We start from the raw sequence: 25090 nt of genomic DNA, 5'->3' as shown, positions 1-25090 counted from the left end.
AGATCGCTGCGAACACAAGACAATAAATGTTTACCGGTTCTCAAGTATAATGTGTCTCACTTGTTGCAAGCAAAGTATGGAACCCTTAGACACATACATGATCCACGGAGAGGTAAAGTCACTGCTGTTATCTATCTGTCTGTCTGTCTCTCCGTCTGTATGTCTGTCTGTCTGTCTGTATATCTCTCTATCTGTCTGTCTATATGTCTGTCTGTCTATATGTCTGTCTATAATGTCTGTCTATCTGTCTGTCTATCTGTTTGTCTGTATATCTGACTGTCTATCGGTCGGTCGGTCTGTCTCTCTCTCTCTCTCGGTCTGTCTCTCTGTCGGGCTATGTCGATCGCTCTCGATCTCTGTCTACATGTCTATCGGTCCGTTCGTCTGTCGTTATATCTATCCGTCTCTCTGTCTGTTTTTCTGTCTGTCTATCGATCTATAAAACGATACATAGAGGTTGAATACTAACTGAATGCTTAGTAAATTGTCCTCTTCCATCAACCACAAATATTGTTTTTATCTGCACTATTATTTTAATAATTATATATATATATATATATATATATATATATATATATATATATATATATATATATATATATATATATATATACATATATATATATATATATATATATATATATACATATATATACACACACACACACACAGCACACACACACACAAAGCAAGAGGCGCCAAATTGGTCTAAATTAAACGATCGATTACTTTGAATTGTAGAACCTGTCAACCTTATGGCATGGAAGGATAGACTTGTGATTGCTGTTTGTACTATCTGTCAGCTGTAGTGACATTCGAGAGATACTTGCAGAATAAACGAACCAATCGTGTGATTTATCTTGCACGCCTTTCTTTATAATTGTGTAACATTTTTGGTTTTAAAGGATGCGCACATACTCAATGTTTGACGGATAGAGTGCTTTTACGATGACCTCGCTCTTCTGTATCCTTCCTTTGAAATGGATGATAACAAGTTTTGTAAGCTTCGTCCATGTTTTTGAGAGTCCAAACGCTGCATTGCTTAGTCAGATAGCAGTTTAAAATTGATATTTTTTGGACTACTTTTGTTGCAGTTCTGTCCTTTCTGTAATAAGAAAGTCCATTTGAATTAGTTTTTAATTTAAGTAAACAATAGTTTTAAACTTTGGTCACAAAATAATAATGTAATGTAATCACAATGTAACAGTTTGTGGGGTTCAGCAAGCATTTAAACCTGGACAATGATTACAAATATTAACTGCCAGGAAAAATTAACAACTTTACATTATATTCGATATGTGCTGGTAGTGAAAACTTGTTTTAGAATCAAATTATTCTCCATTTCCTTAGAGATCACCAATATCGTATCACATCTGGATGAAACGAGACACAAACCCTACCATAACCTTATCTGTCTATGTGATAGCATAGCATAGCATCGCATATCATAGCATAGCATGTGATAGCATCATCATCTGTCCATGTGATAGCTTTCCAAGACAAATCTTATCCCATTTGAGCGATATGATAGTTTTAAAATTTCTTCCACAGATGAGGCTGTGGACTTGATAAAATCTAAGTATGACTCCATCAAGCCACATATGGTTCATATTCTTATGTTTTTCTTTGCTTTCTTTTTCTATAGAAAGTTAATTTCTGTCATGGCGACGACTTTTCCAAATACTAGCTGAATCTCTTTACATAGCAACACACACAAAAATCGGAGCTTAATATAGTGAAAAGAAATATGCTAAACTGATGAGTAAAAGAACATATATATATATATATATATATATATATATATATATATGTTCTTTTACTCATCAGTTTAGCATATTCTTTTCACTATATTAAGCCCCGATTTTTGTGTGTGTTGCTATGTAAAGAGATTAAGCACGTATATTTGATTTACAAATTAATAACCACTAGACATAAATTGTAAACGAAAGGTTCCTTAGTTGTTTGAAGGAGATGTTCTTCATTAAGATCTCTGCCACATATGCCAATGATGCTGGTTGGACTTGTGTCCCCTTTAAATAACCAGGCAACTTCACTGCTATAGGTTTTTAATCTACGAGTTATTTCACAGACATGCACTGATTTACAAATTAATAACCACTAGACATAAATTGTAAACGAAAGGTTCCTTAGTTGTTTGAAGGAGATGTTCTTCATTAAGATCTCTGCCACATATGCCAATGATGCTGGTTGGACTTGTGTCCCCTTTAAATAACCAGGCAACTTCACTGCTATAGGTTTTTAATCTACGAGTAATTATTTCACAGACATGCACTGTATCAAATACGTAACAACTTTACCTTAAAAGCTGGTCGTTTTTTTTGGTTATATTTTTAACTAGAATTACGAACTCTTTAAAGCGGAAGAATAAAATCACACTCATTAAATAATTGAAACAATTTGTTTCCCCCTGCAGACATATAAAAAGAGAAAGGTATAAGTAGGTAATCATATGAAGCGGTTGCCTGTAGCAACACGACTAATTGTCACTTTCAATACGGCTGCATGTTTGAGGCCAATGTCAACAGCAATTACGAGAAAAGAAGGTTTTTACATAAAATTCTGGGTCGCAACAACAGCACTCCGGGAAACCAGCTGCATATGAATTGCCTGTCCAATCGAACACGTACATCAGTTAACGTACAATCTTGAGCACGAAACACCCTTCCTCCCCCTTTAAACTGTTATTGATACCAACACCTTTTTGTTTTAATTAGTCGATCCATGTCCATTAGTAGTTTTCAGTTTCAAGTTTCTGCCTCTCGATATATTGATCGTTGTTATCATACGATGAAAACCAAAAAACTTTGAAAAACGGTGGTAGATTTGACGCCCATACTCATTAAATGCTAAGGGGTTGTGACAGCATTACATGTATCCGTCTATGTGAGGGATAAAACAGAAACATATTCTAAGGCCGGCAAAAAAGGTGCAAACAAATCTCTTATTTCAAGAATCTGCCTTCATTTTACCCAATTTCTCTCCTAATTATTTGCATAATTACCGTATAACAAGGTTTTTGACGTCTAAACAAGATTTTGAAGAGGTTCAAGCTTACCGGTGTCAATTATTTATGGCTAAAATTAGGTTAAAAACGGAATCGGAGCAAATTGAAACATAAAGGGCTTAGCCTTGGATGAAAGAGTGAAATTTCTCACTGCTGAGTGCGCAGGTGAAGATTAACATTGATGAAATAATAAGGGCTGCATTGAATTTTACAAGCTTAGGCTAAAAACACGGCCCCATTGGCCCCACGAAGGTCCAACTTTATGTAGTGGGCATATATTTCTCTTCATATACTCTTAACTTGCCTTCATGCATTGAGGTCCTGTCCACGAAACGGCCGTTCTATTTGTCGTGATGTGGCCAAGTTTGTATACCTATCGTCTGGTCGTTCTTTCCTTCTAAAGGCCAAGTTTTATCTATCATGCGTTCATTCTAGCTCTCGTGTGACCATTTCATCTATTGTGTGACCATTTCGTCTATGACGTAACTGTTCTCTCATATGGTCGTTCCGTCTATCGTATGGCCGTTCCGTCTATCGTGTGACAATTCCGTCTATTACGTTACTGTTCTATCATGTGGCCATGCCGTCTATCGTATATGGCCATCCGTCTATTACGTAACTGTTCTACCATGTGGCCATGCCATCTGTCGTATGACCAGTCTGTCTATTACGTAACTGGTCTATCATGTGACCATGGCGTCTATCGTGTGACCATTTCGTCTATTACGTAACTGGTCTATCATGTGGCCATTCCGTCTATCGTATGGCCATGTCGTCTATCGTGTGGCCATGTCGTCTATTACGTGACTGTTCTATCATGTGACCATGTCGTATGGCCATTCCGTCTATTACGTAACTGTTCTATCATGTGGCCAGTCCGTCTATCGCATGGCCATTCCGTCTATTACGTGACTGTTCTATCATGTAGACATAATAAATATATATGATACTGCGTTCATAACTATTTGTAAAGCCGAACATTCATTATATGAATTTGAATACTCCCAGTGCAGATACGATGTATACAGTTGACTGACTTGCTCGAAACAGACTTGTTAACTGTACTTGCCGAATTTCATAATTTCCTTTTGGCAAAAATGATTGATCTATTTTGACATTTGAATGAAATACACATATCTAAGCCCCAGAGTTACCAAGGTCGTTTTAAAATCTTTAAGTTATGCAAATTCCTATCACGTGACATTTCATTTCACGTATAGCATTTCATTTCAGTTTCTTTTCACATGTGATGTTTTACAAGGTCACCTTATCTGAGTAAAATGTTAAATTAAATCCGCAAGAGGGATTATTGTCGGATTGTGATTAGGATTAAAGGTGATAAAGCAGCAACCTCGGGGATAATGTTACAGAAACTGCTAGATTAATGAGTTCAGGATCAATTTCAAGCAGCAGAAATGTGTCCATCATGTCGCTTTCGTTGTTTGTGCCACTGTTTACTCGACAAAGTGAAAACCAACCGAGAAATGTTAAAGAGGACATAAGCCCAACCACCATCGTTCACTGATATGTCAGAGGTCTTTGTGATAAATACGCCCCCCCCCCCCTTCCTCTCTATAACAAAAATGCAGCTAAACGAAACCTTGCTATGTTTGGGATATATCCTAGTCAAAATTTGTGTCTTAGAGATATTATTTTATAAATATGTGAAGTCATTTTGTCACTAGGATATGAAACATTTTCCTTTCTTTTGGGTTTCTTTTTCAAAGTAAAATAAACACGCTTGACACTGAAACCAATGCCCTCATTCGGTTACCTCTATATTTCAAACTTGATCAAGTCGTTGACCTTGCGTGTGAAGGAGCATGAAATATGTGATATCTCCCAATTAGAATAGCATGTTCATTAAGCTGTATAGGAAAGTTAGTCCGAATCACTTCGACCAATTATTATGGCAGGGTATGTACGTCTCCCTTTAAGACTTTAACTGAAGAAAAAGACATGTTTTCAGTAAGGAAATAATATTTATCATGTCCGTATTGTTCATAGCCAGCTTGCCTCATGGCGAATTCAAAGACGTCAGTCTCCATTTTGAACCTAGGCAGATGACTTCCTGCATCCCCCGTCTCCAACCCCTTCCATCCTCTGACCGTTACCCAGGGGTAGGAAGCTTCCAAAAAGGGTGGGGGGGTAGACAACGTCAGAGGGGCACTTTCTTATTCCACAACCACCCCTCGTTATGTTATAAACCGGCCATATCACTTAAATATATATGATGTGTTAGTATGCTATCAATACTATCTATTGAGATTGTTTATTGTTAACCGTGCTACAAAAGGATATGGGATGCCATATTAAAAATAGCATGTACAGACTAAAAATACAGAATTAAAATAAAATATTAAAATTATCAAAGTCTTAAGATATCCAAAAGACAGTGCTTCATCAAAGGGGCACATTTTATTGCCAGTAGGACACATTTGCTATTTTGGAAAAAAGTGGGGGAGGGAGGACGTGCCCCCAATGCCCCGGCTCCTAACCCCTGCTCTTACCCTCTTCCTCTATACCAGGTCCATACAAAAAATCTTTCCAATTGATCATAAATAATTATAATCATGCCGAATGGCAACAGAGCTGTATCTTACAATTCATAATAATCTGAAATGTAGTAATATAGTATTCAGCAATATCACCAACAATTATTTGTATATTAAACGGTGTAATAATCATAATATTTCGCTATGAATATTTAAACTGGCTGGTTTAATTCAGTTGGTTATTTGCATATTCCTGTATAGATTAATTTGATGTGCCTTGCAATATTCAATGTTCGGAATGCAATCGAAGAATCGAGTCATGGGCTTCCTATAGGAGTGTTAGCTCAGTGGTTAACGTCGGTGCCTTTCAATCATAAGGTCCCCGGTTCGAGTCACTCCAATTTTAATGTATGTCGTCCAGTTACAGAGTTGTTGACAATTGACAATTCATAATCATGGACGTTAAATATGAAGTAAGAGACTGACTTCGGTCAGCTTGCGGCTTTGATAAGCCGCATGGAGGTTTCTTCGCGAGTTTCTGCTTGCAGGAGGATCTAAAATACATACATTCAATACATAGTTCTGTTATTGTCATAAATGCTAATTCTTCACATCAAAACGATACGAATCCGTTGAAAGTGATATATTTTGGAACCATTATGTGGTGTACGTAAGTTTTTTTCCTTCAAATATGGTAACAAGCTTTCAGAAATCCTTCGTGTGAAACATTAGCTATAATCCCCATGTCCTTTGGCTTTGAGAATGTCATTACGGAGAATCTATTGGTGAACAATTTTATAAAAATGCTGTTAACATCTGTCAACTGATACTTCTTGAGTAGCAATATCATTGAAATAGACGTAAAGAATCGTGAGGGTGATACAATTACAGTCTCGATCGAAGGGGACTGGGGTTGTAAGAGGATCGAGGGGGCCGGGTTTTTGGGAGGATCGAAGGGGACTTGGGTTGTAAGAGGATCGAAGGGGACTGGGGTTGCGAGAGGATCGAAGGGGACTTGGGTTGTAAGAGGATCGAAGGGGACTGGGGTTGCGAGAGGATCGAAGGGGACTGGGGTTGTGAGAGGATCGAAGGGGGCTGAGATGATCAAATTGGATGCTTTCTATGCCGAGGTTCTTGGGTGAAGTTTCTTAAAAAATACGTATTTGATTAGGATAATGTTTTTTTAACATTGGTAAATATCGGTCAATAGTCAACTTTTATTGGGAAGTTTTAGTTAACGACAAAGGTATGTTCTATACTTAAGATCGATGTGACATATAGCAGTGTTCCACAACTCTCGATGATGTTGTCTATAAACAACCTACATGAATATTATCTAGTGTACCGTAAATACATTCATACATGTCATCCAGTGTCCTCACACCGAACTATAGCAAAAATACAATTAGTTTTCCTTACCTATAAGTAAACGCCCGCTTGACCTACGTCCTCATACAAAACTGTAACATTACCCGGTGTTACATAACGAACAAATCAACATGGTATTATTACATACCTATATGTACATCATTCCCTGCAGTGTACCATACCTGACTATACTAGATGCTTTTGAACTATTTCGTCATACATAACTGCAACTTTATCCAGTGTTACATAACGAACCAAACAAGATGAAATTATTACATACCTACATCAATTCCTGTGTACCATACTTGACTACTACATCCTATGACCTATTTCCTCGTAAATAACTGCAACAATTTCCAGTGTTACATAACGAACTAACCAACATGGTATTATTACATACCTATATGTTTATCAATTCCTGTGTACCATACTTGACTACTACATCCGTTTGACCTATTTCCTCGTAAATAACTGCAACATTTTCCAGTGTTACGTAACGAACTAATCAACATGATATTATTACATACCTATATGGACATCAATCCCTGTGTACCATACCTGACTACTAGATCCGTTTGACCTATTTCCTCGTAAATAACTGCAACATTTTCCAGTGTTACGTAACGAACTAATCAAGATGATATTATTACATACCTATATGGACATCAATCCCTGTGTACCATACCTGACTACTAGATCCGTTTGACCTATTTCCTCGTAAATAACTGCAACATTTTCCAGTGTTACGTAACGAACTTATCAAGATGATATTATTACATACCTATATGTTTATCAATTCCTGTGTACCATACCTGACTACTAGATCCGTTTGACCTATTTCCTCGTAAATAACTGCAACATTTTCCAGTGTTACGTAACGAACTAATCAAGATGATATTATTACATACCTATATGGACATCATTCCCTGTGTACCATACTTGACTTTATGATATCCGTTTGACCTATTTCCTCGTAAATAACTGCAACATTACACAGTGTAACACAACTGAACACACCAAACAAATCTACTGTTACATAACCAATTACATCAAAAGGATTTGGTCACATTACTAACTACCTCAGCATAATCGTGTTACCTAAGTAACTGCCTCACCATAATCGTGTTACATAACTAATTACCCCAGCATGATCGTGTTACATAACTAACTACCTCAGCATAATCGTGTTACATAAACTAACTACCTCAGCATAATCGTGTTACATAACTAACTACCTCAGCATGCTCGTGTTACACAACTAACTACCGCAGCGCAATCGTGTTTCATAACTAACTACCTCAGCATGCTCGTGTTACATAACTAACTACCGCAACATTATTGTGTTACATAACTAACTACCTCAGCGTGAACGTCTTACATCACTACCTGAGCATAACCGTGTTACATCACTACCTCAGCATTATCGTGTTACATAACTAACTACCTCAGCATAATCGTCTTACATAACTACCTCAGCATAATCGTGTTACATGCCTATTTACATCAGTCCTTGGTATATACATTATAATAACTACTTCATTCACGTTCTCAAGTTTCAATACATTTAACTAAAAAAAACACATAGGTCAATACACCACGAACACCATTAAATTTCGGACTTACGTATACTTTCAAAGACACTATACATTAGCTAGCAACGTTAACGTAGCGTTATTAACGGGCGAAATGGGCAGAATTTATATTGACGTTGGCACAGCGTACTGTCAAACGCTTTACAGTTACAGTCATTGTAACATTATAATAACGTTTCTTGAACGTTCTATAGCTCAACTGAGATTCCAAATTAAAGTTGTAAAAGTTACGATGGAATTGTTAACGTTGTCTCCAGGGTGTAGTATAAAATGGTATAAAAAAATGTTCTAATGCCAGTGTTTAATTGAGACTTTTCACTTAGTGTTTAAACTACGTTGGTCACTGGGGACGTTATCTAATTAAAGGCACGTGCTACAAGCGTAGGGCTGATAAACTGCGATGAAATATTGATCTCATGTTTACAAACGAATGGATGAGGTGTACTATGATACTAAGCACACAAAAAGAGGCAATTCGTTGAGATCTTTTGTAGAACAGAAAGGATAAATAATTTATTAAACGAATAATTAAATAAAATTAAACAATTGGAACCAATTTGAAAAAACCCATAATTATGACTATCCAATCAACTTTGAGATATTTACATCAGCTTTTTGAAGTGAATTTTTATCATTATCTTGAAGCTATTTGGTGCCCCCAAAAAAATCCCCAAAATCTTTGTCGTTTATTAGAATTTATTTAACTTCATTAAGAAATAATGGTGTTAAAATCGCTCATTTTGGACGTTTTCTAACTTGCACATTCATACGTGATTATATATAATGGTAACGTAGTATAAAACGTGTCATGGCGAAAAAATGTTGAGGCCGTACCAATAATCAATAATCCACATACTCAGTAAGCCTCGCATGTAAGAGCGTGCCGCACTCAGATAATATTGGCAAACTTATTTTTTGGCAATAGGCGGATGCTTGGTGTTCACCAAGCTCAAAGGTCTTTGTTTTTTTTTACATGAATGTTTTATAAATATAATTTTGTAATGATTATAGAAACCATACTTACTAATAAGGCGCTTCAGATTGTCCGGACACTGCAAAGTCTTCAGCAAAACCGAACGACTTGAGAAATCTTGCAAAAATAGGTCATTCAGCGTTTTTTTTTAATACAAATTGATCTACAGAAGATGACTCCACGCTGGCATCAACAAAGTAGCGGTTGTAGATAATTCGATTTCATGAGGGTTTGCGTGTTTTTCCTCCAAATTTGTCAAGAAAAAGAAACCTTTACTGTACTAATAAGAAAACAGAAACAAACGAACAGACAACGAATTTAGTTGTTACTTGTTGTCGTATACAAGTGAAACTGGGGGAAAGAAAAAGTCCAACCCCTGAAAGCTAAATTTCAGATCTGTTAAGCTCCCGATACCATTTCCCAAGGTTCTTTTTCATAGCAACAGATAAAATCGTCGAGCTTGTTAATGATCGCTCTAATGCAGGTTATCTAATGCCCGTGGTTTATAATCCTGAAGCCTTCTTAGCTTCCGATAGCGAGCTGTTGAATCCATCTCTCTACAAGAGGCTCTTCAAGACGAAAAGTAAAAGAGTGTCATGCCAATTGCGCCTAATAAATAGGTGGCGCCTGTATCAAAATGTTTGTTAACGCGCGAGTGTGTGTATGTGAATGTTTATGTGTGTGTGAATATAGTGCTTTACTGTTGTACGTATGTTAATTAAAAATTGTTATCAAGTATAGCATGTAACAGTTGTTTTAGACGTCACAAACACATACACATAGATATATATATATATATATATATATATATATATATATATATATATATACATCTATATCTATATCCATATCCATATCTATATATGTATCTATATATATTATATATATACATATATATATATATATATAATATATAATATATATATATAATATATATATATATATATATATAGATACATATATAGATATGGATATAGATATAGATGTATATATATATATATCTATGTGTATGTGTTTGTGACGTCTAAAACAACTGTTACATGCTATACTTGATAACAATTTTTAATTAACATACGTACAACAGTAAAGCACTATATGCAATCCCTCTAATTATGCAAACTCTTCAAGAAGAAAACCGGACAACCTCCAAGGGGATGGAGGAGGGGTTGTGGTTGGGGGGGGGGGTGGGTATTTGAGTTTTGGACTGGGTTTGCAGGTAAGAAAAGCGTTGTATGACTGCCTTGTTTGACATTAAATTAACTTGAAGTTGTCATATTTGCGTTCCACCAAACATTATTAGATTATTTACGACGCAATAATGTTTTACTTTAGGGAGCTCTTTAACCGTCAGTTTGTTTTTGAGAAGTGTTTTTTTTTTCAATTATATTTCAGCTTGGACTTTATATACAGTTGTTATTTACAACTTTATCAACTTTATCGATGTACTTAATTGTGTTTATAAACCGGATACCTTATTTTTGCTAAAAGGGATATGAAGAATTTTACCTCTATGATGCAATCTCTCGCGTAGCTCTAAGCGAAATATGGAGAGAGAGAGAGGTGGAGGCAAAGAAAAGGAAATCTGTCTATGTTTAGCTGCATGACGAGTCATCGACCTCAGCATTATTTTCTCTCAGTAGATTAGGTGTTAAAGTAACTCTAAAAAGTTCTTCGTAACCGTTATTAATAATATAAATTAAGTTTTGTCGTCAGACCAATTTATAAGTGATATTTACTTAACAAAAACGTTGTGCATTCGACTCCGTGGTTGATATTTAATTACCCAATTATATAGATTAATGAACAAAGCGATAGATAAACAATCCTATGTAACGGATATCCATTGCGGATATATTCAAGACAATTCTCTTGAAAGATATTCAATGTCTGTATCGAAAGAAAAGAAATTGTATTAACTTTCCTCTCTGCGGTAATGTAACTATTCATAAATTAATAATGATCGTTTATAAGAATAATCAAACTCTAAGACATAAGAAAAGAAATGTTCGCATTATTCTGTTGAGTTTGTATTAAAATTTCTCTCTTTCGCTAAACGAATATTTAAACTGCAGAATTTCAGCCGACGTTATTAGAAATATTAGATTAGGAGGAAAGAACATTTCCGGCAGCAGCAATTTTGGCTTACTTGATTTTATTTTTTTATTATTTCACTTGCAAGCCCAGTCAACCTTACATTAATCAGTGGCGGATCCAGGATTTCGCCGAAGGGGGGGCCCAGATGGGAAATGCCTAATCGTCGTCCTGGGGGAGGGGTCTAAGGGGAGTGGGTGCCCCCCTCCCCTTTGGAAAATTTCACAAAATATGGAGGTCCTCGGTGCAATCTGGTGCTACTTTTCGTGAAAGTTTTGAGTAAAATTTATTTCCAATAAATCATGTATTCATGGTTTGCCGGGCATATATTTGCAATTTCGAGCAATGAGCTGGGATTTACGTCTTTGGGGAGTAGGTGGTGATGCAAACTACTTTTTACCAGGCTACTCCAGGCCATTTCATCTTGGATGCCCCCTTCCAGATGGAGACTATTGATGCAGTCAGAGTGCCCCTCTCACCTTCACTTTATCAGAATGATGGTGTACTCTTTTTGCAAATTTATTTTACAAAAAATTACACGCACAGTGGCGTAGCTAGGATTTCTTGAGTGGGGGCCATGGGGGGCTGTTCTTTCTTGTGGGGGGGCGGAGTTTACTATCTAAGCGGAGCGCCACCTTGGTTGGCGCGGAGCGTACAGAGAAAATTTGAGATTTCAGCACCCCCCAGATCGCAGGAGATGGCACCTGTGAGGCAAAATAGCAACCAAAAAGATGTGCAACTTTGGTGACAGAAATGCAAAAAAGTTTTTTCTCTTTCATGCTGACTGGCCTTGCCAACTCAGCCAGACTTTTAACTTGAGGGAAGTTGGCATCATTTGTCGTTTCAAGCTGTCAAGGCCTTTCTCCCAACTCAAACCCCTGTGGGCTACCGGTAGATTTGCAGGATATGCCCACATGTGGACTTAAATAGCATTAGAGGAAGGGGGTGGAAGACTAACACGCATCGATGTTTCGGTAATGGTCCACATTGGTGGCTCGGTGCTTATTAGGCCATTTATTGGGTTTCTTGAGGCAGCTGTCATCAGAATCTGGCTTTTTGTGCCAATCGATGACCGATAACATGTATTGGTATGTAAATTTCTTCTTCATATATCTAGCAACACTCTAAAAACAAATGAGTGGATTTCATTCCATTGGAGTGATCACTCGGCGCACTTCAAATTAAGAGTGAAATTTAACTCTATTGGAGTTAACCCTCACTCCTAATATGAGTGAATATAACTCTATTAGGAGTTAAGATTTACTCCAATGGAGTGGAAATTCACTCTTATACCGGAATGTGCTCAGTGATCACTCCCATGGAGTGAAATTCACCTATGTTTTTATCAGTACAGTACAGTGCATATCATCATAGACGTACGTACTACTACGTACGTTCGTATATCAGACGCACTCGATACCCACGATACGATATGGTCCTGGAGAAACTATTTCCACTCATCATTTTTTTAAGGCGATACAGTAGTGAGTATTTAACAGGCACAGCCGCATGTTTGCAGGAAATTCAGAATTCCCAATATTTTATATCTCTACCAGTAGTGAAAATCATGTTTTTCGACAGTTTCGTGGACATAAAAAGTTGTTTTGTGGAATATTCAATGACATATCAGGGGCTGATGCAGGATTTGTGACAGGGGGGGGGGTCTGACTGGTCCAGCCGCGCCTGAACGTAAGACTATCTAAGCGGAGCGCCATCATCGGTTGGCGCGGAGCGTCCAAGAAAATTTTTGGCTTTACAAACCCCCAGATGGCCGAAAACGGCACTTCCCGAGTATTCTAAGCAGCATGTACCTAGCCTGAAAATATGGATCTCATGTCTGCAATTTCAGGCCCCCCGTAGCTACGCCACTGATCACGCATGGGGCCCTTTCCCTCGAACGCGGTAAAAAAAAAAAAAAAAAATCAGGATTTTCAAAAAGGGGGGCCCGGGCCCCCCGGGCCCCCCCCTGGATCCGCCCCTGTTAATGCCATCAACTAGATGCAGCAACTTCATCGTTAGACATACTTTGTAAAATGCATATGTGATCTGGTGCATATATTAATGAATACATTACACAGAACCTCGCTAATATGTGATCCGCATATCAATACACACACATATATATATGTATAGATATAGATATATATATATATATATATATATATATATATATATATATATATATACATATATATATATATATATATATATATATATATATATATATGAATATATATATATATATATATATATATAGTATTACAAGTATCCAGAATGGCAATCTTCTTGTGGTGTTGCCGTTAGTCGCTACTGCAGGAACGTTACAATTATAACTGTCTACCTATCGACCTACCTGTCTACTTGACTACATATCTATCTATCTGTTTACCTATCTACCTATATGTCTACCTGGTTATCTATCAGTCCACCTGACTTTCTGTCTCTCTTTCTACCTGACTACGTACCTGGCTATTGTTCTACCTGTTTATCTGCCTACCTGTATGTCTACTTGCTTACCTATCTATGTGTAGATAGGTACACAGGTACACAGATAGACAAGAAAAAAGGCAGGGAGACAGACAGTCCATCTATGTACACGTATACTATCTACCTATCTGCATATCTATCTTTCTACCTATCTACCTGTCTACCTATCTATTTATCTGTCTTTCGGTATATTGGTACATCTGTCTATGTGTCTTGTATTACTACCTGTCTATACCTATCAGTATATCTACCTGTGTACCTATCTACCTCTAAACCTGTCTACCTGTTTAAGTATCTACCTGTATATTTGTGTGCCTGTTTGTCTACCCGTTAAGCTGTCTACCTATCTATCAGTGTACCTATATACCTATGTAGTGATCTATCTGTCTACCTATCTACTTGTCTATCTATCTACCTACCTGGATATCGGTATATCTGTCTACCCGTCTGTCTAGTATGTCTACCTATCTACCTTTGAAACGATCTACCTGTCTACCTATCTATCTATCTATCGATCTACCTACCTACCTGGCTATCTGTCTATCTTTCTATCTGTCTACCTGTCTGTCTACCTGTTTATCTGTCTACCTACCTATCTATCTGTCTACCTATATATCTGTCTTCATATCTTTATGTTCTTACAATCTACCTCTCTAGCTACCTGCCTGTCTATCTGTTTACATGTCTACCTTTCTGTCAATCTATCTACCTATCTACCTATGTACCTGTTTACCTACATGTCTATCTGTTTACCTGTGTACCTGTGTACAAAATTTATCAACCTGTCTATCTGTGTACCTATCTGCCTGTCAACCTATATACATATCTACCTATCCACTGGTCTACAAATCTATCTTTCTACCTGTCTACCTATCTATCTACCTTTATATATGTCTACCTGTGTACCGATCTACCTGTCTACCTATCTATATGCCTACCTATCCACTGCCTACCGATATCCTTTCTACATATGCACCTTTCTATATGTCTACCTATCTGGATGTCGGTCATATACCTATCTATCCTATTCGTCTATCAGTCTATCTGTGTACGTATATAAATATCTTCATATCTACCTGTCTGTGTACCTATATACCTGACTACCTATCTACCTACATGTCTACGTATGTACCTATCTACCTATGTACCTCTCTAACTATGTACCTGTCTACCTGACTACCTTTTCTATCCTATCTGTATGTCTGTTTCTCTGTCTGTCTCTCTGTATGGCTGTCTACCTGTATGTCTATCTATATACGTATCTACCTGTCTATCTATCTAATTACCTACTTAACGGTCTATCAGTCTGCTTATCTGTCTGTCTGCCTGTCCATCTGTCTACTTTTCCATATTCTACCTGTCAACTTATCTACCTGTCTATCTGTCTACCTATCTGTTTATCTGTCTACCTATCTACAAATCTACCTATCTGTCTGTCTGCCTGACTACCGATCAGCCTATCTACCTATCTACCTGTATATCATGTCTATCTTACGTCTCTCCGTCTGACTCTCTATCTTTGTACCAATCTACCTATCTTCCTCGCTACCTATCAACCTACCTTTAAACCTGTTTCAACGTCATATTTAAATGTTCACACCTGTATATATCTTCCTGTCTACAAATATACCTGCCTGTCTATCTGTCCCTTTGTCTACCTGTGTACCTATCTACATGTACACATATCTACATGTCTACCTATCTAACTGTCTACATATCTATCTTTCTACCTATCTACCTACCTGGATATCTGTCTACCTATGTACCTATCTAACTGTGAACCTATCTTATATCTACCTGTCTACATATCTACCTTTTTAACTGTCTATCTATCTGCATATCTGTCTCTCGGTCTATCTGTCTAACTATCTGCTTGTCTGCCTTTCTGTCTTTCAGCCTATCTGTCTATCTGTTTACCTGTCTACCTACCTACCTACCTACCTATCTACCTGTCTGCCTGTCTGTCTACATATCTACCTGTCCACCTTTCTGTTTACCTTTCTGTGTATCGCCCTATATGTCTATTTGTCTATCAATTTACCTGTCAAATCCTATCTGTCTTTCTGTGTATTTATATATCTGTCTACCTATCTACTCACATGTCTACATATGTACCTATCTTCCCTATCTACCGATTGAACGATATGTCTAACTATATGTCTGTCTACCTGTCTATATGTCTACCGATGTACCTGTCAACATAACTATTGATCTACCTATCTACCTCTCTAACAATCAACCTCTTTACCTATCTACCTGTGTACCTATCTACCAACCCGGCTATTTGTATGAATGTTTAGCCTGCTGTGTCTGCCTGTCTACCTATTCAACTGTCTACATATCTACCTATCTACCTGTCTGTCTACCTATCTGTCTAACTGTGTAACCTATATGTGCATTTTTCTACCTATCTACCTGTCTGTCTGCCTATCTATCCTATGTATGTCTACGTGTCTACCGATCTATCTATATATCTATCTGTCTACATGGCTGTCTGTCTGTCCGTCAGTCCGACCGTTTGTCTGTCTCCCTATCTAACTATCTACATGTCTACTTATTTACCTGTTTACCTATCTATCCTATCTGTATATATGTCTACCTATCTACCTGTCAATCTGTCTACCCATCTACATGTCTATTGATCTATCTTTGTATCTATCTTTCTTCATGGCTGTCTGTCTTTCCGTCTTTCCGTCTACCTATCTACCTGTCTACCTAATTACATGTCTACATATCTACCCTACCTGTTTATCTGTCTGTCTGTCTGTCTGCATGTTTACCTGTGTACCTATATAAATATCTACCTATATAACGATCTACCTGTCTACATATCTACCTATCGGTCTGTTTATCTTTCTGTCTACCTGTTTACCTATCGGTATATATGTGTATCTGTTTACCTGTCTACCTATCTACCTAACTGTCAATCTGTCTAATTTGTCTATCTGTTTATCTGTCTACCTGCTCCCTATCTACCTGTCTACCTATCTGTCTATCGGTCTATCTGTCTATCCTATCTACCTTCCTACCGATCTAACTATCGGTCAACCTGTCTATCTGTCTACCTGTATGTCTGTCCGTTAACCTGTCTTTATGTCTATATTTGTACCTCTCTGTACCTGTCAACATATCTACCTGTCTAACTATCTACCTATCTTCCCTACTTGGCTATCTGTCTAACGGTTTAATCAGGAGGTATAGCAGTGTGTTACAGAAGTATTACCCTGATCATGGTGTTACGGAAAAGGAAACTTTGCCAATTCTAATGTCTCTCTGTTTGGGATTTCACCAGTCCCAGTCTCACACACTCGGAATTCTTTGGATCGTTATACCTTGGTGTTGTTGCGCATATCGTGCTAAACAACTTACAATACCGACGTTTCACTGACTTATACCCGTAGTAATAGTATATTTGCTTTGGACCCAGTTGAAGTCTGCAAATAGAGGACGCCATTTACGAACTTGTTCTCACAAATCTCGTGTAAGTTGTTATTACGTGAGCAATACTTAGCAGTGCTCATAATCACGTGGGTAGCAGCACGGTATCCATTTTAACTGGATATTTCTTAAACGTCGGATACCCCTTAGGACCGTTAGGACTTATCAAAATAGGAATAGAAAATTCCACTATTTTTTCTAAACAATACTCCTTATTTGCCAATTATGGGTCGTATCTTATTTCTCTGCTTTTTTTTTACTATTTTCTTTTGGAGTATACGTGGATTTTCTTTATAATATATATATATATATATATATATATATATATATATATATATATATATATATATATATATATATATATATATATATATATATATATATATACACACACATTACAATATATATCATATTTCACATATCATATAGCCTACGTATATCACAAACAAATAAAGAATATTCTATCATATTTTGATTACTCGTTACGATTAAACAACGTTCCCGTGTCCTCTAAAAGAGGAACCAATGACTTTAAACTTTACCCCATAAAACAAAACCAATTCGGTGAAAAACTCGACCAAAGAATCTTGATGACGTCACTGTAATTTTGCAAGCAACGCTAAAGTCTATGAGTAGCAACCTCATAGAATCATAACAATGATCCTATAGTCATCATGGTATTTGTGTTAGCCTGTTTAACCTTACATTGAAACCGTACATTAAAATATGTGTTATTTCGCGATCAAACACAGGTTGACCATGTTACCATTATGATTGATTCATTGTGTATATGATAGTGTTGTATCGGAGCGAAGATACATATAGTTCATTGGTTTCCATTATTGAATGTAATAGGCTACTAAGAGTACGCTGTACAATACCAGACTCAAACGAAACGTACGGTATAGATTGTGTTGACGATTAAAGCTGTGACAGGCTCAGAATAAGTTGGCTACGCTGCGGCTAGCCTCTGAAACTGCAAATGTACAGAGACTATATGAAACATTAACTTTCCAACGTCCAGTCATGTAGGTATCGCTCACTTGGCCGGTAACGCCAATATTGTAGCGCGCACGCGCACTACAATTATTATTGCGACTCGACAGATGAGAGTTTTATCCTTAACCTCGTAATAAAAAGTGAATGCTTGCCTACTATACCATGTTGGCCTGGACGATTAGAGCCACTCAGTTTCATTTTCAACCTGGCTACGGAAACTGTTGAAGTCTCAGTACGTTGGAGAGTTTAATTTTTCTTTAACATCTCTTATTTCGACCGTGCCGTTCAAATTTGACAAACATATCAAGCAAAGAGCAAAGAGGGCGACATGGCAACCTCTTCTCGTAAAACAAGTAGTTTGTCTTCATATTCGTGACGTCACAAACCTGTACTCTTAAACTGTTTGAATCTGGGTAGGCCTCTCTTTAGTCTTGTTAAGACCCTGGCATGAACAGCCTAGTGTACCTCTCCTTTCCACAAAGCTATTATCCCGTATCTATTTGCTGTACTGCCCTGAGAACGCCCGCGACAACGCTTTCGATTGATACTACCGTTTGTATCGGACAGATCCTCGGGCATGTAAAATACAGTGGGCAGCACATTCGTGGTAGGCATAAACGGACTCTGAGGCATGTACAGTTTGCACGCGAGAGAAAGACTATTACAAACGACTTGGTCAAGACTAGCCGCTCTCTCTCGACCCACATCTCTCTTTCTATCTCATCCTTCTTCCTCATTCTCTCTGTTTTGAGAAGAAACCGCCTTGTGCCCGGGATTTCTTAAAAGGCTATAGCTATCACATCCACCGAACCTGCACAGGTGCATTTCACACCTTAGTTATGTTCCATAGACTTATACACACAAAAATCGTCAGTTTCCAAACCCATGTAAACATAGATGCAATTGGTCAACTGATATACCCTACCCACCATATAATAGCTGGTGGTTTGGGTTACAATGGCACCTGCAAAGTTCCAGTTCATGACATTTACGATTTTGAGCTAGAAAAAGGAGAAAATGTCCCTTTCGTCCGACTACTCGCTCGGTGTAAGTTGCACATTTAACCAAAGAGTTTTTAAAATTGCTTTAAATCACCTGCAATCCTTCTTATCTTCACACTATCGTTACTTCGATTTTAGCTCCTTTAACAACTTACATGAAGCAACAATGATGATAACCGAAGATAAAAGTTTTTGCAGTTCATCTGAAAATAGGAATGTCGCCCTCTTTATCACATATATCGCCGGGTGATCGTTAAAGCCGCATTATGCAATCCATTATGATGATTATTGATGATCGGTGACTGATGATTGATGATTTGTTATGATGATGACGACGGCGATGATGATGATAGCCGTAATTTGAACAAAATATTTATAGTTTGAATTTATGCTTGAATACCTCGTTGATGAAGCAATGTACATGATAATACGTACCGATAGTTCATTGATTAAGTAATTTATTTTATAAATAGATTATATTGTATAAATTGATAGAAACAAATGTGGCATTTTACTAACCTAATTAAGAAAACTGAAATTCTTAGTTTTCTGTCCTACAGGTTAACGTATTGCAGGGATATAAACTTGATGAATTAAAATAAAGGTTTAAATTCTTAAAATTTAAATCAAAATTTAAATTAACGTTTTGCATAATCATGTGGTACAGTCTCAATAGAGGATACAACCCAACCAACATGACTGGTATATCGTTAATAGATATAACCTGTCATGAACAACCGTCCCCAAACAGCGTAGAAAAAACTTATTCCAGTTCGGAAATATGATCACATATTTAAGACTTACCTTCACTCACAATTCCGAAGACTTGAACAAGTCTAAATATGAAATCATAGTTAATAGATATAACCTGTTATGAACGACGTTCCCAAACAGCGTAGAAAAATCTGATTCCAGTTGGGAGATATTATCACATATTTAAGACTTACCTTCACTCACAATGCCGAAGACTTGATCAAGTCTAAATATGAAATCATTGCGCTGCACGTGATTCAATTTCATTTTTTTTTTCTTTTTTTGTAATGGAGTTTTGCAAATGTTGACTACCATTTTATAAAGCAAGTCTTAAGACTTGATGACGTCATTGGTTTCATATAGTTATCACACGGTTAACATTCTACCATGAAAATATGGAAAGAAAACCCACACATAGAAAGCATGGAATATTTCAGATCACTACAGTGACATTTATGACATCACAGGCTGGACACAATGACATCTACCAGTTTCGATATTGAAAAACTATATCTCTCAAACTAGAATAACATTTGTTTCTGAGCTGTTTTAGGAAAGTTTTGGGAGTTGTTCAAACAAAATCTCTGTTAGGTAAAGCTAAAGGTGATGGTTAGGTTTGTGTCTCCTCCAAACGACCAAAACCTTTATAAATATGACCATTTTTGCCCCACTTGCTATATTTCTCAATTGATTCTTCTATTTTTTTTTTTTAGATTTTTTTTTTAGTTTTGTTTACTAGTTGACAAGAACCGGGTATTATGGTAAAGAAATTGAAACCACAAATTGATAAAATACACTTATCCTGCAGAATTTTAAAAATGAAGAAAGTATCATTTTAGATTTTTACAATTACTGCCATTTGATAAAAGAGAAATGAGTCAGTCTTTAAGATATAGATACGTTGTAGGTCGAGAGGAAAGTTTTCCGAAGGACTTTGTGATGATGGCGCTATGTAAGATTAGTCGCCATGCAGTTCTGATCTGTTTACGTTACCAGTTACTAGTCAGTTGGACATCGACATCAGAAACTTTTTTTTCTATTTATTGCTGGAATATTTCTCAATTGATGTAAAAGGTAATCTGTAAAACAACATATAAATATCTCAACGTATAATTCAACTGTCCATTCGCTGTTCCAGATGAAAATAAATAAAATATATTTAAGATATAAACAAGAAAAAAATGAGTTGATTTCGTTCGAACTCAAACAGCCGTATAATGTGATGTTCATGTCGACAATTCATTTTATTGCACTGAGAAGAGACCTTTGGGAATGAAACTTTTGTAAGCGACACAATTTTTAAGTAGATTTTGATTGTTCACTTAAAATATCACCGGAGCCTGTCGGAACAGTTTGTGGAACTTGTTATTATAGTCAACCTCTTCCCAAATGTCAGATGTTGTCTTCTCAATTTGTCCATAAAAAATATTACCGAGACAAATTTATGTGACAATATTTTTTTACCGTATCCACATGTCATATGCCATGTATTTAGCTTCAGTTGTCCTGACCAACATTTCTAAGACTACCCCCCTCCCTCTCCCCTCCCCCATACCCCCACACCATACTTCACTACGGTCCGCATGCATTTAATGTTTTAAGACAACCCCGTTAATGCATGCCAATTATTTAATTTTTATTAATAACGCTATTTCAACCACAGCAGCTGTTAATTGGTCAAAACGCCAGGTCAGTTTTTTTTTAATGTGACGTCACTAGGGAGTCATTTTTTCGGGGGGGGGGGGGGTTGGAGAACAAATTAAATTATCTTCCTCAGAAAATGCAACATATATTTGTCATCTGGTTTCATCTCCGTCGGCGTTAAGCAAGCTAATATTCTTGCGTTTCTCTCGAGGCATACTATAGCACCTTCTGAGTCCTTGGGGCGAGAAGCGTTCTGATTTCCTCTCTTAAGGACACCCTCCATCTACTTCTTCTGCTATTACGAGTATCTTACCGACACATGCCAAACCATACAGCAAGCGGTGGCCACTGAGTAGAGAGAGAGCCTTCTCTGTCCGCGGGTCATACTTACTCTACTTGCATAATCAGTTAATTTTCATTCAAGACCAAATATCTCCTTGTCAAGTGTGGACTGAGGGCTTGATCTAATTTAGGAGTGTACAAAGAAGTATCAAGCCGTTTCAGTAGAAAATTTGTAATATTAAACAATAGCAAGATAAGATAAAGTGGTAAAAAAAAACAAAAAAAATAGTTGGATCGGTACAATGTAATGTGGACGAACGCCCTCTATTTATATCCTACGTCGTTATCTCATCGCTTTCTACGAGTGAGCCCGACATTTTGTAACGTAAGTTTAAAGCAGTAGCAATAATTGTATTGCTTTGGTTTGTATGCGTGCATGTATATATGTGTTTGTGTGTGTATGTATGTATGTATGTATGTATTCTAGATCCTCCCGCAAGCAGGAACTCGCTAAGAAGCCATCATTGGCTTATCAAAGCTGCAAGCTGACCGAAGTTAGTCTCCTACATTCATATTTAACGTCCATGATTATGAATTGTCAATTGTGAACAACTCTGTAACTGGACGACATACATTAGTCTTGGAGTGACTCGAACCGGGGACCTTATGATTGGAAGGCACCGTGTATGATCCAACACATATCATGCATTTAAACATTACTCATGCTAAGCCTTGTTATGTTGTGCGTATATATACGTCATACCAAGATGGGTTTTTTTGTTTAGTCATATACTAACATACATGCCTTCTGGTGGTGAGGGATTATGTCTGTGATGGTCAGTGTTAGGCTAGTAGTGTAGTTCTGTAAATGTAGTCATGGAATCTCGAGTCTAAGGTTACGTATAATAGAATTCCCACCATGCAGCGTATTTTGACATCGGAACAAATAAACAAATTCATTCATGTGAGGGACAAGGGGACGTTAATATCGCTGTCCTGTATATTTTGAAATAGTTACGAACCGCAGTCTGTGTGGTCACGGAGAGATTGCTGATTCTGTTGTGTTTTTTATTATTAGAAACTATAGTATGTTATTAGTTTCGTGACCATTTTACACAAGGTATCATCGCCTTTTGTGGATAGTAGCTATATATCTACATTTGACGAATAAATAAACACACCTAAGGATATCCTGCCGAGTCAAAAGAAAATATTTTGAGTGCGTTAAGTTGAGCCCTGCGTTTTGAATCAATGTCTTCCCGTGTAAAACAGTGGAGTCCATGGGTAAGGTTGTTTAAGAGAGTAAACAAATTAAGATGTTCTTCAATTTTTTTTTACCGCATTTGTAATGTTTGTATTATGAGTCAGTAACCGGTATATGATGCATTGGCCAGTTTTCCTAAATACGCTGTAACTATATACTTGCAAATTGTCCACCATAATTCAAATATGTTTTGGGGAAAAAATGAAGGTTCCTCTTCTGTGGTCAAATTGTTTATTTACTTTTAGCAGAATGATAATAAAAACATTTCATCTCAACTACTACAAAATCTGCTTTCGTTAGAAAAATAATGTTACCAATAAAGTATCCATTTTTTCACCCTTCACGATAGGCCTCCACATACGGGGAGTCATGTAATACAGTTGTATGTATACCTTAAGTGCAAAGTATTTACAGCATGGAACACATTAACATGCATGGCACCTAGGTTATCATCGCATGCAAACTATAACAGGTACATTATGTACATGAGATAAAATATTCGATGAGAAACATGATATTGTGAACAATTTGTTAGCTCAATGGCAGTGGAAACTTTGTTATCTACTTCCTTTCAGCACCCCCCCCCCCCCTACCGCTCAATCTCTGTCCTTTAGCAAGCAAATTTCCATCACGAATACCTCCTCTTCAAGTTTCGTTAACTGAGAAAGGTTGAATACATTAGATTCCGATGTTATTGCAGCTGCCAAACTAGTGGAAGCCTTGCCTTTATACATCCATGTTTTTTTTAGAGAAAAATAAATATATATAGATAGTTTCGTCAATTTGGCTTTTTCTAAGCTGTCATTGTAGAAGGGCGTAAAAACTTTAAAGAAGAAAAATCACAAATGATTCTGTCAAAGGCATTCACATGTGAAAGGAACTTCCGCTAGTACATATACAGATTATAGCCTTATAGTGTTGCGATAAAAGATGAAAACAGTCAAACTTATTATGCACATATAGGTATCTAGCTATGTGTACATATATATATATATATATATATATATATATGTATATATATATATATATATATGTATATGTATATATATATATTAATGAAGGTGTAGCAAGTGGTATGACAGATATATAGTTTAAGTAAATAAAGAATAAAACACCAGAAAAAAATCCACTTCACGACCGGTTTCGTCCTTTTTTGGGACTCATCAGGCGAAGGTAGGAATCGAACCCCCGTATCTTGTGTCACAGACCGAAGTCCGTACCACTCGACCACAGTGATTCTACTGGTGTGTTAATGCGTATAAATTGGCTTTGTATAATTGTTATCGAGGGCGTATTACCCAAGTGTTATGATTGTACAGACTAGAGTGCACCCCTGGTGCTTGGAATCTGACAATTTACACAGAATAACCACTCTTTATAGGCAAGCCAAGCCGTAATAAAGAAATATATATATATATATATATATATATATATATATATATATATATATATATATATATATATATATATATATATATATATATATATATATATATATATATATCATTTTTTAGAGTCCGTTTGAAGAATGTCAAATCTTTTAAGTGGTTTGGCCAAAATAAGAGCTCGCGTTAAAACCTTGGTACCTTTTTCTTTTTCTACTGCCTTCCCATTCTAGATTACCATCTCAAATATCTGTAAAAGAAGGATAAACTAAGGATAAATATGCATAACTTTG

At 36.8% G+C, this 25090-nt stretch overlaps 1 protein-coding gene and 1 long non-coding RNA gene across 8 annotated transcripts in view; one reads left to right on the top strand and one right to left on the bottom strand.

The window, feature by feature from the left end:
- The window catches only part of LOC139973378 (QRFP-like peptide receptor), a 46339-nt gene extending 36328 nt beyond the window's left edge, over positions 1–10011 (bottom strand). For both annotated transcript variants that reach the window (XM_071980015.1, XM_071980014.1), the window contains exon 1: positions 9505–10011. The gene's annotated coding sequence lies outside the window, so the exon portion shown is untranslated. The remainder of the gene's footprint in view (positions 1–9504) is intronic.
- LOC139973391 (uncharacterized) overlaps positions 1–25090 on the top strand; it is a 219508-nt gene that overhangs the window by 49546 nt on the left and 144872 nt on the right. The window lies entirely within an intron of this gene.

This window comes from Apostichopus japonicus, chromosome 9 (genome assembly GCF_037975245.1).
Source record: "Apostichopus japonicus isolate 1M-3 chromosome 9, ASM3797524v1, whole genome shotgun sequence".
In the NCBI taxonomy this organism is placed as follows: domain Eukaryota; kingdom Metazoa; phylum Echinodermata; class Holothuroidea; order Aspidochirotida; family Stichopodidae; genus Apostichopus; species Apostichopus japonicus.
Note: the sequence above shows the minus strand (reverse complement) of the source record. Positions and strands in the feature narration are given on the sequence as shown.